Source organism: Oryctolagus cuniculus, chromosome 4 (genome assembly GCF_964237555.1).
Source record: "Oryctolagus cuniculus chromosome 4, mOryCun1.1, whole genome shotgun sequence".
Lineage (NCBI taxonomy): Eukaryota > Metazoa > Chordata > Mammalia > Lagomorpha > Leporidae > Oryctolagus > Oryctolagus cuniculus.
Window position 1 is genome coordinate 128,031,114 of NC_091435.1, and position 17,268 is coordinate 128,048,381.

The window sequence follows — 17,268 nt, forward strand, 5'->3', positions numbered from 1 at the left end:
GGCAACTCCATCTGGGTCTCCCATGTGGATGGCAGGAGGCCCAAGTGTTTGAGCCATTTTCTTCTGCGTTCTCAGGTTCATTAGCTAGCAGGGAACTGGATGGGAAGCCCAGAAGCGAGGACTTGAACAGGCAATCTGGGATGCCAAGGTTGCAAGCAGTGGCTTAACCTGCTGCGCCACAATGCCAACCTTTAGTTTCCTCTTCTGGAGATGATAAATGGGATGAAAACCATAGTCTTAATGACCCGGTGAATTAAAGGCAGAAGAAAATCATGTATGGCTCACAATTGCCCCATGAAGATATCAGAAAATCGAGTGAAACTCAGAACATGGTCTTGACATATAGAAGTGGTTCAAGCAAGAGATGTTTTTAATGACTACAAATGTAACAACTTCATTTACTCATTCAACATTGAGTGGTAAGCAAGTATCATTTAAGTCTCCCCTTGCCAGCTAAACAGGTGTGGGGAAATGAAAGCTTTAGTCTGAATCTTGAATCTGGGGATAATGAGACTTCTTTCTCCAGTGGTTCCTGCAATGAAACACTTATTTTTCCCACTATACTTGATTCTATGATACCATCTTGTTCTTAATATTTCCAAATCTTACTTTATTGGCCACCATTGAGTTAATGGTCCTTTTCTGGACATCTTATAAATCCCTTTTCTGCTATAGAGAATGAGGTCAATATTAGTGTTTTGCAAGCAGGAACTCTGCTTGTATTTGTTGTAGTTAGACAAAGACAGAGGCTTAAATAAAAGAGTGAATAAAAATTAACAATTAAAAAGACTAAATACATACGTATTTCAAAAGGCTATATGTATAGGATGAAGGCCAACTTTCTACATGAAACTATATAGTGATTCAAGATATGTAGAAGACAAACTTGGGTTAGTATCCAACTATTTCTTAGGTTAGGTATATTTTACTGAATCTTAGAATAGCAAATTATTTCTTACTATCCATCTTGCCACAGCTGAAGAATGGATATTTGGGCAAAAGGATGGGGACAAGTAAAACTAATTGTTAGGTCAAGCAAAGAAAATTAGATGCAATTTCTAAGTGCTATTAATAGAAACTTGAGGTTGTAGACCTAACTGCCAAAGAAAATAAACATTGAATTGGTCCAGTCATTTCTAATTTGATGACCAAGAAATGAAAACACTTGGGGGAGTCTGCTCACAAGCTCAGAATACATCTAGTTCTCTCTCTTTGTCAGATCTTCAGGGTAGACTGTGGGCTCTAAAACCAGAAGTGATAGCAAGTCATTCTACAGTGGGCAGAAATGGAAGCATGATGAGGCATGAGCACCCGGTTTTCTTATTAGGCTTCTGGGTGGAAAAGATAAAGAAAACCAGTAAAGAAAATGACAGTATCTTTTTCCAGCAGCCAAAGGCACCTTAGCTTTTTTGCTCTTAAAATTCTGGTGAAATGTCACCAGAAGGCATTTGTTTAAGAGAGGAAAAGAAGGGTGCTTTGTAACTTTCACTGGAAGTTAGAAATAAAAGAATTTTGCTTTGCAACTTTCTCAGAATGTTGAAATAACTCTGAGTAATGAACACTTTCCAACCAATGAAAGTCATATATTTGTGTATATTTTCTAGGATAGACCATAAATTAGGCCATAAATCTACTCTCAGTGATGTAAAAAAAAGATAGAAATCATACCATATGTCTTCTTAGACTAAAAAGAAATAAAACTAGAAATCAACAACAAGAAAAATAGAAGATTTACAAGTGCATGGCAATTAAGCAATATGCTACTGAATGACCAAAGGTTAATTAAAGAAATTTTATAATTTTAACTCCTTTTACAACCAAAATAAAATCTGAAATATGAGGTAATTCTTAAGGGATGCAATAAAGTTAATATTAACTCCATATTAAAGGTCAAAATTCTCATACTTTGAAAACTTAAATCGTCCTTAATACCCATGAAAGGGACTCTGGAGCCCATATTAGAAGCTGAATCTTCATGATAATAACATTTTCATAAAACAATGATGATTTTAGCTTACATTACCAGAGATAAAGTAATTTGATAAAATATAGACAAAAATCATAATAACTTCAGAGGAGAACAAATGCAGCAATGCCAGCATTAGATCTCCATTTCTGGCCCAAAGACCACATGGGTTAAGAACTCTGCATGTTTTCCAGATTCATCCATTTTGTTGCAAATGACCAGATTTCATTTCTTTTTTTACTACTTTGTAGTATTCCATAGAGTATATATCCCATAATTTCTTTATCCAGTCTTCAGTTCATGGGCATTTAGGTTAATTTCATGTCTTAGCTATTGTGAATTGAGCTGCAATAAACATGGGGGTGCAGATAATTCTTTTATTTGCTGATTTCATGTCCCTTGTGTAAATTCCCAGAAGTGGGATGGCTGGGTCATATGGTAGGTCTGTACTCAGATTTCTGATGTATCTCCATACTCACTTCCATAGTGGCTTTATCAGATTACATTCCCACCAACAGTGGGTTAGGGGAAGTTTTTCTCCAAATCCTTGGCAGCATCTGTTGTTTGTGGATTTCTGTATGAAAGCTTTTCTAACTGGGCTGAGGTGGAATCTCATTGTGGTTTTGATTTGCATTTCCCTAGTGGATAGTAATCCTGGGCATTTTTTCATGTGTCTGTTGGCCATTTGGATTTCATCTTTTGAAAAATGTCTATTTAAGTCTTTTTCCCATTTCTCAACTGGTTTTTTTTTTTTTGTTGTTGTTGTGGAATTTCTTGATCTCTCTCTCTATATATAGTGGTTATTGATCCTTTATCAGTTGCATGGCTTGCAAATAATTTCTTCCATTCTGTTGATTGCCTCTTCATGATCCTGAATTTTTTTATAGTACAGAAGCTTCTCACTTTGATGTAATCCCATTTGTTAATTTTGGCTTTTATTGCTTGAACCTCTGGGGTCTTTTCCAAGAACTCTTTGCCTGTGTCAATGTCTTTCAGGGTTTCCAAAATAATTTCTAATAATTTGATGGTATCAGGTTGTAGATTTAGTTCTTTAATCCATTTTGAATTGATTTCTATATAAGGTGTAAGGTAGGGTACCTGCTTCATAATTCTGCATTTGGAAATCCAGTTTTCTCAGCACCATTTGTGAAGAGACTGTCCTGGCTCCAAGGATTGGTTTTAGCTCCTTGGTCAAATATAAGTTGGTTGTAGACACTTGGATTAATTTCAGGCATTTTTACTCTGTTCCATTAGTCTAGACATCTATTTTTGTACCAGTATCAAGATGTTTTGATTTTGGCCGGCGCCGCGGCTCAATAGGCTAATCCTCCACCTTGCAGCGCCGGCACCACAGGTTCTAGTCCCGGTCGGGGTGCTGGATTCTGTCCCGGTTGCCCCTCTTCCAGGGCAGCTCTCTGCAATGGCCTGGGAGTGTAGTGGAGGATGGCCCAAGTGCTTGGGCCCTGCACCCCATGGGAGACCAGGTAAAGCACCTGCCTCCCAGCTTTGGATCAGCGTGCCGGCCACAGCGGCCATTGGAGGGTGAACCAACGGTAAAGAAAGACCTTTCTCTCTGTCTCTCTCTCTCACTGTCCACTCTGCCTGTCAAAAAAAAAGATGTTTTGATTTTAACTGCCCTGTAGTATGTCTTGAAATCTGGTACTGAGATGCCCCTGGCTTTGTTTTTGTTGTATAAGATTGCTTTAGCTATTCGAGGTTTCCTGTGCCTTCGTATGAATTTCAGCATCATCTTTTCTAGATCTGAGAAGAATGTCTTTAGTATTTTGATTGGTATTGCATTGAATCTGTAAATTGCTTTTGGAAAGCGGACATTTTGATGATATTGATTCTTCCAATCCATGACCATGGAAGATTTTTCATTTTTTTTGTATCTTCTTCTATTTCTATAATTTTTTTTATCTCATTGTAGAGAGCTTTGACATCTTTGGTTAAATTTATTCCAAGGTATTTGATTTTATTTTTTGGTAGCTATTGTGAATGGGATTGGTTTCAGAAGTTCTTTCTTAGCCTTCACACTTTCTGTGTATACAAAAGCTGTTGGTTTTTGTGTACTGATTTTATATTCTGCTACTTTACTAAACTCTTCTATGAGTCCCAATAGTGTCTTGGTGGTCTTTTGTATCCCCTATATATAGAATCATGTCATATGCAAATAGGGATAGTTGACTTCTCTTTCCCAATTTGGATCCCTTTGATTTCTTTTTCTTGCCTAATGGCTCTGTCTAAAGCTTCCAGGACTGTATTGAATAGCATGGTAAGGGAGGACATAGTTGTCTGCTACCAGATCTCAGTGGGACTGCTTCCAACTTTTTCCCTGTCAGTATGATGCTGGTCGTGGGTTTGTCATAAATCACCTTGATTGTGTTGAAGAATGTTCCTTCTATACCCAGTTTGCTTAGAGTTTTCAACATGACAGGGTGTTGTGTTTTATCAAATGCTTTCTCTGCATCTATTGAGATAATCATATGGTTTTTGTTTTTCAGTTTGTTAATGTGATGTATCATATTGTTTGATTTGCAAATGTTGAACCATCCCTGCATACCAGTCATAAATCCCAATTGGTCCAGGTGAATGATATTTCTGATGTGTTGTTGGATTCAGTTGGCCAGATTTTTGTTGAGTTTGATTTTTGTGTGTACGTATTCATCAGGGAAATTGGTCTGTAGTTCTCTTTCACTGTTGTGTCTTTTCTGGATTTAGGGATTAAGGTGATGCAGGCTTCGTAGAAAGGATTTAGAAGGATTCCCTCTCTTTCAATTGTTTTGAAAACTTGAGAAGAATTGGAGTTACTTCTTCTTTAAATGTCTGGTCAATATACTTAGTGAAATATGGCAGTCCCAAAGGGACAAACACCATATATTCTCCCTGATCTGTGGTAACTAGCAGAGTACCTAACAGGAACTCTGTGGTTCTGGCCAAGGTCAAGGCCAAGGCCAAGGCTGAATCTATTCCTATCTTGGCTGCAACTCTGACACAACATTACAGAGATGCAACAGCTTCACTAACTGTGGCTGAGCAGTATGTCAACGCATTCTCCAAACTGGCCAAGGACTCCAATACTATCCTGCTGCCTTCCAATCCCAGTGATGTCACCAGCATGGTGGCTCAGATCATGGGTGTGTACGGGCCCTCACCACGTTGATCGCAGACTTCCGGGTCCCTTCCGACTTTAGAACTGTGGCCCATTCTCGCCGCTCTGCCTCTGCCTGCATCTGCACGGACTCTCACCTGGGGAGGCATATGGATATCCTTGATCTCATAACGGAGGCAGCAGAGCCCCAGCAGTCTGCAGTCTGGTTGATGGTATCCACAATTTTGGCATTCAGAGACTCCTGCTCCCAGAAGATTTAGTCCAGGGAGAGTTTGCAAAACTCTGATCTCATGGTTGTCTAGCTAGCTGGGTGACAGCATATTCAGGATCCTCCACACACACCATAGCTTGCCTTGTAAGGGTCCATGATGCACAGGTACAGAACCCCGTCAATTTGCAGAGTTACATTGTCTGCCCGCTCACCAACAGTCACAGCCAACTGCTCTGGCACATTGATGACAATTTCCTTGAGACTCTGCACATATCGGATCCGGTCTAACACAGGGATGAGGATATTCAGGCCAGGCCCCAGTATCCGGTGGAATCGGCCCATTCACTCCACCACCCAGGCCTCCTGCTAAGGCACAAACAGTACCACGGTGTTTCAGGGCAATCCAGAGGAGGCGCGGCGCGGAGCTCCAACAGACCCCTGCACAGAACCCCTTAGCAAAAGGGCTCCAGTGTCCCGCGCCGCACTCGCCAACATGTCCCACCATAGGCAGCAACCTCCAGAACCAACCGAATATGATTATTTGTTTTAAAAGATTTCAACTTTCCTCTTGACAATATTATTTTCTCACTGTCAGTAATATTTACAAGAGTTATTTACAGTAGAAATGGCATGCATTTAATCATTTGCTATCTGTGTCCTGATCAAGCCAAAAAAAGACAGGTGGAGATGGTACTTTTGCTTTTGGTCTGGTCAGTGATATTTTTAAAGAATGGTTGTTCCATATTCAAGTAACCTACATCTCTTAGAGAATGAACTGCCATGTTCATATTTAATATTTACATATTTCATTTTTCAAGATTTATTTTAAAGTCAGAATATGGCATATGAGATGCAGGCGTTGCAGGTGGTGGCTTAACCTGTTACACCACAACACTGACCTCATATTTCATTTTTAAAAAGACTTATTTTGTTTATTTAAAAGGCCCAGTTACAGAGAGACAGAGAGAGAGAGAGAGAGAGAGAGAGAGAGATCTTCCATCAACTGGTGCACATCCCAAATGATCACAATGTCCAGGGCTGAGCCAAGTTGAACCCAGCAACCAGGAGCTTCATCAGGGTCTCCTACATGGATCCAGGGACCCAAGAAGTTTGGCCATCTTCTGTTGCTTCCCTGGGCACATTATCAGGAAACTGAATCAAAAGTGGAGCAGCTAGGACTTGAACCAGTGCCCACATGGGATGACAGCATTGCTGGTGGTGGCTTAACCTGTTATGCCACAACACCAGTCACATAATATTTATGTATTTTATAAAGAGATCAGGGGATTGCAGGAAAAATTAGAAGAAGAGAAGTGATTTTATAGGAATCAGGATTAGACAGTATAGGAAAAATGTTGATCAACCAGATGGAAATGGAACTCCATGTTTCTTCCAACATAACATCCTGCAGATTCATCTGTGTTGTTGTAGATGGTAGGATTTTATTCTTAAGGCTGAATCACATTCCATTGTGTGGCTACACCACATTTTTCTTTATTCCTTCATCCATTGATGGACACAGATTGCTAGGAACAGAGAAGGGGCCAGAGAAGATGATATGCTGAGAGAAGTAGGAAAGCAAAGTTGAAAATAAATGCCATCAAGGAGACTCAACAGACAAGTTCCACTGCAAATGGCATTGGTTTTCAATTTGGAAAGCACGGGCTTGAGCAGAAGTCAGCTTATAAAGAGCTCTGGCAGCTCTGCCAGCCAAGAGTTGGGTAATGGAACTGCCCTAGGGGTTGAAGGACTCCTGGGTCAGAGCCACAGACCCTATTGCCTTTAAGCTGAAAAAAGCCCTTCACTCAACTCAGCTTGCAAAGTAACCACTGCTTTTGAGGGCCAAGTAGGGTCAGCAACATTGTAGGCAGAAGGTAGGATGCCACCTACCTTCTTCAGGCCAGCTCTTCTCCCAGGCCAGTTTGTTAATGGAGTCAACAGCATGACTTCTCAAAGGAGATTCACACCTCCCTTAGATGTCTCTTCTGGTACTATATGTGAAGAGATAGATAGGTCTGGGCTCATACCAGGCCAGGCCTTAAAGCTCACCTAATAATTATCAGGCCCCTTCTGTCAGTTTCTATTTGCCTTTCAATGGGAAAACTTCCTCATCAGTTAGCTCCTGTCTAAGGTCCTCTGATAATGACTCTGTCCCTTGTTTTAGACCACATGAGTTTAATCTGCTTGTTAGATCTCTTTTCTCCAGACTTGAAACAGTGAAATTCTAGATGGTCATGCACATGAAACGTCGGATACAAGCAGTTTCAGCAAGTTGGCAATGCGTCTGCCACTTGCAGCTGGAACCACGTCTTGACTGCCATTCCCAAAGATGCCACTTTTTAGTATGAAGCAGCCAAAGTGGTCATCGCCCCGTTTCCCCAGCAGAAGTTTGGGTCCATTCTGAGGGGGGGTGAAGTGAAATCTGAGGAGTCAGATAGGTTCATAGGCAGTCGGGGTGGTCCCAGGGAAACTGAGGATGCAAAATCTTTAGCAAGGTTGCAAGTGCCTGCCTGCCCACTCAGATAGGATAAAAGATTGCAAATCAGGTTTTTGATGGATTTTATCCCCGCCTTGTAATTGAATATTAAGTTTTCTTCTTCCCCAAAATTTTGCTTAAAAACCCCAGTACCAACGGACCCTTTGGGTTTTGCCTCCCTTGCTGGCCCCTCTTCATGCCACTCTGGCTGGAGGTCTTTGACTCTAATAAACCTGGCTTTTAAACCTTAAAAAAAAAGAAAAGAAATGAATATTGCATGATTACTGAAGAGCCTGGAAATAATGTAACAACATACATGGTGTGAGTGGTGCATTTAGTAAGATTTTCCCATTAAGGTGTGTAGTTGTTATGTTAGAGTAAATGTCAACTTTAAAGTTTGAGAAATTTGGGAGAAGAGTGTTGAGGAGACAAAATAACGATTCAATAACTTTTTTGTTGGCACTATAAACTCTCTAAAAATATGTTCTGTATATGAGGAATTTATACTCCATCTGGTCCCACTTTATCCTAAAATCTGCTGCATCTCACTTAGCTTCAAAAAGAGTATGATAAATGTAAACATATGCACATATATATGCATATATACATATTTAGGTATATATGTACATATATTCATGTATCCCTCTAAGAGGACACTTAAAAATTATGTGGGAAATGAAGTTCAAAGATAAGTTTATGTTGGTGCAAAAATATTGAGACCTGGGGCCAACGCTGTGGCATGGTGGGTTGAGCCTCCACCTGCGGTGCTAGCATTCCATATGGTCACTTGTTCATGTCCCGGCTGCTCTTCTTCCCATCCAGCTCTCTGCTATGGCCTAGGAAAGCAATAGAAGACAGCTCAAGTGCTTGGGCCCTTGTACACACGTGGGAGACCTAGAGAAAGCTCCTGACTCCTGGCTTCAGATTGGCCCAGCTCCAGCTGTTGCAAGCATTCAGGTAGTGAATCCATAGATGGAAAACTTCTCTCTCTGGTCTTCCCTTTCTTTCTCTGTAACTCTGTCTCTAAAATAAATAAATGATCTTAAACAATTGAGATCTATGAACACAATAGGTCTTCAAAAACTTTGCTGAAAATGTGCACTATGAAAAGACTATGCATAGAACTTATTTTTTGTACTAAAATAAGCTTTTTTAAAAAATGTTTTTATAGTATGCAAATTGCATGTATTTCATGTATACAGATTTAGGAACATGGTGATACTCCAAACCCTACTGTCCATCTTGCCCACGACCCACCCTTCTTCCTTCCTCTCCTAATCCTATTGTTAATTTTTACAATGATCTACATTCAATCTGCTTTATACTAATAACATTAATTCTACACTAAGTAAATAGTTCAACAAGTAGAATGAAGAAAAAAGCACTGTTCCTCTCAGTAGAGACAATGGCCATAAACAGTCATCAAACCTCAAAATGTGAATTTTACTCCTATACGTTACCTTTTAGTATCCTATTAATTACCACATATCAGGGAAAATACTTGTTATTGGTCTTTTTGAAACTGGCTTATTTCACTAAGTATAATGGTTTTCAGTTGCATTCATTTTTTTTTTTTTGCAAAAGACAGGATTTCACTATTTTTATTGCTGAATAGTATTCTATATTGTATATATGCCATGATTTCTTTCTCCAGGCATCAGTTGATGGGCATCTGGGTTTATTCCATATTTTAGCTATTGTAAATTGAGTTGCAATGAGTATGGGAGTACAGATAACTCTCTTATATGCTGATTTCATTTCCCTTGGATAATTCCCAGGAGTGGATCATGTGGTAGATCTATTTTCAGCTTTCTGAGGTACCTCCATACTGTCTTCCACAATGGCTATACTAGTTTACATTCCTACCAACAATGGGTTAGGGAAACTTTTCCACTCACATTCTCACCACCACTTACTGTTTGTTGAGTTCTGTATGACAGCCATTCTAACTGAGGTGAGGTGAAACCTCATTGTGGTTTTGATTTGCATTTCCCTGATGGCTAGTGATCATGAGCATTTTTTCATGTGTCTGTTGCCCATTTGAATTTAGGTCTTTGATTCATTTTTTAAAATACTTTATTTATTTGTTTGAGAGGTAGAATTACAGACAGAAAGAGGGAAAGACAGAAAGAGAGAGGTCTTCTATCTGCTTGTTCACTTCCAAACGGTTGCAATGGCTGGAGCTGGGCCTATCCAAAACCAGGAGTCAGGGGCTTTCTTCAGGTCTCTCATACAGATGCAGGGGCCTGAGCACTTGGGCCATCTTTTACTGCTTTCCTAGGCCATAGCAGAGAGCCGGATCAGAAGAGGAGCAGCCGGGACTAGAGCTGGTACCCATATAAGATGCCAATGCTACAGGCAGAGGCTTAGCCCACTACACCACAGAGCCAGCCCCAAGGTCTTTGATTAATTTTGAGTTGATTTTTTATAAGGTATAAGGTCGTTTTTTTTTCTTTTCTCATACTTCTGGAAGTGGAGATCCACGTTTCCCAGCACCATTTGTTTAAGAGACTGTTCTTTCCCCAGGGATTAATTTTAGCTTATTTGTCAAATATATGTTGGTTAGATACGTGCATTGGTTTCTGGAGTTTGTGTTCTGTTCCATTGCTCTACATGCCTATTTTTGTGCCAGTATCAGGCTGTTTTGATTACAGCTTCCCTGTAGTATGTCTTGAAGTCTGGTATTGTGATGTATCTGGCTTTGTTTTTGTTGTATAAAATTGCTTTAGCTATTTGGGATCTCTTGTGTTTTCATATGAATTTTAACATCATTTTTTTCCGCATCTGAGAAGGAATGTCTATTATTTTGTTTGGGATCACAGTGAATCTGAAAATTGCTTTCAGTAGTGTGCACACTTTCATGATATTAATTCTTCCAATCCATGAACATGGAAGACTTTTGCTTTTTTTGTGTGTCTTTCTTCCTTTAATGTTTTATTATTTTCATCATAGAGATCTTTTTCCTCCTTTGTTAAATGTATTCCAAGGTATTTAAGATTCTCCTTGGTTAAATGTATTCCAAGGTATGTTTCCTCCTACTAATCTTGTGTTTGGTTTGTTGTTGTTTTTCTACTTGATATACACTGATAGCTCATTTATTTTATGCCTTCCCAATTTCTTAAAGTAGGCACCAAATGCTATAAACTTCTCTTTTTATACTGCTCTTGCTGAATCATATAATGTTGTATTGTCATCTTGATTCATTCCAGGAATTTTTTCATTTCCCTTTTGACTTCTTCTATCACCTTGTTCATTCAAGAGTGTGTTGTTTAGTCTCCTTGTGTTTGCATATGTTCTCGAGATTCTTGAGTTGTTAATTTCCAGCTTCATCCCACTGTGATAAGCAAAGATGCATTATACAATTTCATGTTTTTTGAATTTGCTGATACTTGCTTTATTTAAAAGGCCCAGTTACAGAGAGACAGAGAGAGAGAGAGAGAGAGAGAGATCTTCCATCAACTGGTGCACATCCCAAATGATCACAATGTCCAGGGCTGAGCCAAGTTGAACCCAGCAACCAGGCGGAGGATTACTTAGTGAACTGCAGTGCCGGCCAGTTGTATATACATTTATTATAGTCTTTCTGTTGAATTGATACCTTATCCATTACATAGAGCCCTTCTTTGTCTCTTTTAACAGTCTTTTTGTTAAAATCTATTTTGTCTGATATTAGGATGGCTACACCTGCTCAAAAATAAACTTATTTTTTTTAAACTTTTATTTAATGAATATAAACTTCCAAAGTACAGCTTATGGATTACAATGGCCCCCCCAAAAATGTCCCTCCCACCTGCAACCCTCCCCTTTCCCTCTCTCTCCCCCCTTCGATTCACATCAAGATTCATTTTCAATTCTCTTTATATACAGAAGATCAGTTTAGCATATATTAAGTAAAGATTTCAACAGTTTGCACCCACATAGAAACACAAAGTGAAAGATACTGTTTGAGTACTAGTTTAGCATTAAATCACAATGTACAGCACATTAAGGACCGAGATCCTACATGAGGAGTAAGTGTACAGTGACTCCTGTTGTTGACTTAGCAAATTGACACTCTTGTTTATGGCATCAGCAATCACCCTAGGCTCTTGTCATGAGTCGCCAAGGCTATGGAAGCCTTTTGAGTTCACCAACTCTGATCATATTTAGACAAGGTCGTAGTCAATGTGGAAGTTCTCTCCTCCCTTCAGAGAAAGGTACCTCCTTCTTTGATGACCTGTTCTTTTCACTGGGGTCTCACTCGCAGAGATCTTTCATGTAGGGTTTTCTCTCTCTCTCTCTCTCTCTCTCTCTTTTTTTTTTTTTTTTGCCAGAGTGTTTTGGCTTTCCATGCCTGTAGTACTCTCATGGGCTTTTCAGCCAGATCCGTGTGCCTTAAGGGCTGATTCTGAGGCCAGAGTATTGTTTAGGCCATCTGCCATTCTATGGGTCTGCTGTGCATCTCGCTTCCCATGTTGGATTGTTCTCTCCCTTTTTTATTCTATCAGCTAGTATTTGCAGACACTATTCTTGTTTATGTGATCCCTTTAGTTCTTTTTTTTTTATTTTTTTTCCCTTTGGTTCTTAGTCCTATCATTATGATCAATTGTGAACAGAAATTGATCATTGGGACTAGTGAGATGGCATTGGTACATGCCACCTCGATGGGATTGAATTCGAATCCCCTGGTATGTTTCTAACTCTACCGTTTGAGGTAAGTCAGCTTGAGCATGTCCCGAATTGCACATCTCTTCCCTCTCTTATTCCCACTCTTATATTTAACAGCAATCACTTTTCAGTTAAGTTTCAACACTTAAGAATAACTGTGTATTGATTACAGTATTCGACCAAAAGTATTAAGTAGAACAAATAAACAAAAAAAAAATACTAAGAGGGATAGCGTATTAAGTTGTTCATCAACAGTCAGGGCAAGAGCTGATCAAGTCACCATTTTTCATAGTGTTCATTTCACTTTAACAGGTTTCCTTTTTGGTGCTCAGTTAGTTGTCACCTATCAGGGAGAACATATGGTATTTGTCCCTTTGGGACTGGCTTATTTCACTCAGCATAATGCTTTCCAGATTCCTAACAGGGATCACTTCTCAGTTAAAATTTAAACACCTAAGAATAATTATGTGTTAATTACAGAGTCAACCAATAGTACTAGAACAAAAAAAATACTAAAATGGATAAAGTATTACATTGTACATCAAGCGTCAGGACAAGAGCTGATCAAGTCACTGTTTCTCACAGTGTCCATTTCACTTCAACAAGTTTCCCCTTTGGTGCTCAGTTAGTTGTCGCCAATCAGGGAGAACATATGATATTTGTCCCTTTGGGACTGGCTTAATTCACTCAGCATGATGTTTTCCAAATTCCTCCATCTTGTTGCAAATGACCGGATTTCATTTTTTTAGACTGCTGTATAGTATTCTATAGAGTACATGTCCCATAATTTCTTTATCCAGTCTACTGTTGATGGGCATTTGTGTTGGTTCCAGGTCTTAGTTATTGTGAATTGAGCTGCAATAAACATTAAGATGCAGACAGCTTTTGTGTTTGCCAATTTAATTTCCTTTGGGTAAATTCCAAGGAGTGGGATGGCTGGGTTGAATGGTAGGGTTATCCTCAGATTTCTGAGGAATCTCCAGACTGACTTCCACAGTGGCTTAACCAGTTTGCATTCCCACCAACAGTGGGTTAGTGTCCCTTTTTCCCCACATCCTCTCCAGCATCTATTGTTGGTAGATTTCTGAATGTGAGCCATTCTAACCGGGGTGAGGTGGAATCTCATTGTGGTTTTGATTTGCATTTCCCTGATTGCTAGTGATCTTGAACATTTTTTCATGTGTCTGTTGGCCATTTGGATTTCCTCTTTTGAAAAATGTCTATTGAGGTCCTTGGCCCATCTCTTAAGTGGGTTGTTTGTTTTGATGTTGTGGAGTTTCTTGATTTCTTTGTAGATTCTGGTTATCAACCCTTTATCTGTTGCATAGTTTGCAAATATTTTTTCCCATTCTGTCGGTTGCCTCTTCACTTTCCTGACTGTTTCTTTTGAAGCACAGAAACTTCTCAATTGGATGCAATCCCAAATGTTAATTTTGGTTTTGACTGCCTTTGCTTCTGGGGTATTTTCCAAGAAGTCTTTTCAAGTACCTATATCTTGAAGGGTTTTTCCAATGCTCTCTAGTAATTTGATGGTGTCAGGTTATAGATTTAAGTCTTTAATCCATGTTGAGTGAATTTTTGTGTAAGGTGAAAGGTAGGGGTCTTGCTTCATGCTTCTGCATTTGGAAATCCAGTTTTTCCAGCACCATTTATTGAATAGACTGTCCTTACTCCAGGGATTGGTTTTGTATCCTTGATCAAATATGAGTTGGCTGTAGATGTTTGGATTGATTTCTGGTGTTTCAATTCTGTTCCATTGGTCTATCCATCTGTTTCTGTACCAGTACCATGCTGTTTTGATAACAACTGCCCTGTAGTATGTCCTGAAATCTGGTATTGTGATGCCTCCAGCTTTGTTTTTGTTGTACAAGATTGCTTTAGCTATTCAAGGTCTCCTGTGTCTCCATATGAATTTCAGCATCATTTTTTCCAGATCTGAGAAGAAGGTCTTTGGTATTTTGATTGGATTGCATTGAATCTGTAAATCGCCTTTGGGAGAATGGACATTTTGATAATATTGATTCTTCCAATCCATGAGCATGGAAGATTTTTCCATTTCTTGGTATCCTCTTCTATTTCTTTCTTTAAGGTTTTGTAATTTTCATCGTAGAGATCTTTAACGTCCTTGGTTAAGTTTATTCCAAGGTATTTGATTGTTTTTGTAGCTATTGTGAATGGGATTGATCTTAGAAGTTTCTTTCTGGTATTGCCTGTGTATACAAAGGCTGTTGATTTTTGTGTATTTATTTTATATCCTGCTACTTTGCCAAACTCTTCTATGAGTTCCAATAGTCTCTTCGTAGAGTTCTTTGGGTCCCCTAAATAGAGAATCATATCATCTGCAAGGAGGGATAATTTGAGTTCTTCCTTCCCAATTTGTATCCCTTTAATTTCTTTTTCTTGCCTAATAGCTCTGGCTAGAACTTCCAGAACTATATTGAATAGCAGTGGTGAGAGTGGGCATCCCTGGCTGGTACCAGATCTCAGTGGAAATGCTTCCAACTTTTCCCATTTCAATATGATGTTGGCCATGGGTTTTTCATAAATTGCTTTGATTATATTGAGGAATGTTCCTTCCATACCCAGTTTGCTTAGAGCTTTCATCATGAAAGGGTGTTGTATTTTATCAAATGCTTTCTCGGCATCTATTGAGATAATCATATGGTTTTTCTTCTGCAGTCTGTTAATGTGGTGTATCACATTTATTTGCGAATGTTGAACCATCCCTGCATACCAGGGATAAATCCCACTTGGTCTGGATGAATGATCTTTCTGATGTGTTGCTGCATTCAATGGCCAGAATTTTATTGAGGATTTTTGCATCTATGTTCATCAGGGATATTGGTCTGTAATTCTCTTTCTTAGGTGTTTAAATTTTAACTGAAAAGTGATCCCTGTTAAATATAAGAGTGGGAATAAGAGAGGGAGGAGATGTACAGTTTGGGACATGCTCAATCGGACTTGTCCCAAATGGTGGAGTTAGAAACGTGCCAGGGGATTCCAATAACACATCTTTAAGTATCTTTTGCAGGGCTGGACGAGTGGTGACAAATTCTTTCAATTTCTGTTTGCTGTGAAAGGTCTTTATTTCACCTTCATTCACAAATGCGAGCTTTGCAGGATATAATATTTTGGGTTGGCAGTTTTTCTCTCTTAGTACCTGGGCTATGTCTCGCAATTCCCTCCTAGCTTGTAGGGTTTCTGATGAGAAGTCAGCTGTGAGTCTGATTGGAGATCCTCTGAGAGTAATCTGACGTTTCTCTCTTGCACATTTTAGGATCTTTTCTTTCTATTTCACTGTGGAGAGTTTAATTACAACGTGTCGTGGTGAGGATCTCTTTTGGTCATGTTTATTAGGGGTTCTATGAGCTTCCTGTACTAGTATGTCTCTGTCCTCCCCAAACCTGGGAATTTTTTTGCTAGTATCTCACTAAAAAGGCCTTCTAATCCTTTCTCCCTCTCCATGCCTTCAGGAACTCCTAGAACCCGAATGTTGGGTTTTTTAATAGTATCCTGAAGATTCCCGACAATATTTTTTAGATTTCTAATTTCCTCTTCTTTTCTTTGGTTTGATTGTACATTTTCCTGTTCTCTGTCTTCTAAGACCGATATTCTCTCTTCTGCTTCACCCATCCTGTTTGTAAGGCTCTCTAATGTGTTTGTCATTTGATCTATTGAATTCTTCATTTCATTATGATTTCTCATCACTATCACAGTTTCATTTTCTACTAGTTGTTTCATTTCATTTTGATTCCTCCTTAATATTTCATTTTCACGTGAGAGATTTTCTATTTTGTCCATTAACGATTTCTGTAGTTCAAGAATTTGTTTTTGAGAACTTCTTTATGTTCTTATCAATTTTTTGAGATCTGCTTCTTGCATTTCTTCTATCTCATCATCTTCATAATCTTGAATGGGGGTGTCTATTTCATTTGGGTGCGTCATAGTGTCTTCTTTGTTCTTGTAACCTCGGCTTTTGCTTTTGTTGCTTGGCATTGTGGAGATATTCTTTGATTTTTTTCTCATTATACTGTGACTCTAGATTAAGAGGACTGTCTGCTTTTGATGGATCCTTAGAGGCTGTGATGGGTGTGGCCAGAGAGCTCTGGTCTACAGGGTTAAGGGTGTGCCAAAGGTGATTCACCCTGATTGTTTTCTTGCTTGCTTTCATGCTCTCTCTCTCTCTCTTTTTTTTTTTTTTGACTCAGTTGGGAAGTAATTCCACACAGCTGAGTGGAATTGAGAGTAGTTGATGTATGAAATCTGGCCCCTGTGGGTATTCGTTTGCTTACCAGAGTCAGGTTTTTCTGCTTGGCTAATGCTTGCTTTACATATGCAAAATGGCGTGCACCACTTTACTTATGTAAAATGGCGCCTGCCCTTTGTCTTGCTTGGCTTTGTAAGGTGAGTGGAGAGAGAGGCTAAATGTCCGTGCAGGTTCCCCTTATTTATTCGATTTTTTCTCTACTGCAGCCAGCCTGGTGAACTTTCCCCAATGGGGTTTCAGGCCTCATTCTCTGCAGGCTTTTTCTGACTTTCCCCCCCCAATATCTCGGGTTACGGAGAGGTTTTTAGCTCACCTCCCCTTCCAGTGCTGGTGGGCAGACTCTGTGGCTCCGCCGGGTCCCGCTGCTCTGGCGGGTCTGGTGGGTCCGGCTGCTCAGGCAGTCCGCCGGCCCTGGTGGCTCCCACGGCTCCCGTGGCTCAGCTTCCACCAACAAAAGCCAAACTTTTTTAAGTTACATTTTCCATGAGCTTTTTGAAGTGTTCTCACATACATATACAAACATCTAAGTTTTCAGAGAGTTCATTTTGTTGCATTTTCATCTAAGATTTTATTTTATGTAATAGAGAAT

The 17,268-nt window shown here is 39.5% G+C and overlaps 1 pseudogene; it reads right to left on the reverse strand.

Moving 5' to 3' along the window:
- Window positions 1-5,006: 5,006 nt before the first annotated feature.
- On the reverse strand, window positions 5,007-5,784 carry LOC103350511 (stomatin-like protein 2, mitochondrial; annotated as a pseudogene).
- Between the last annotated feature and the right edge of the window lie 11,484 nt (window positions 5,785-17,268).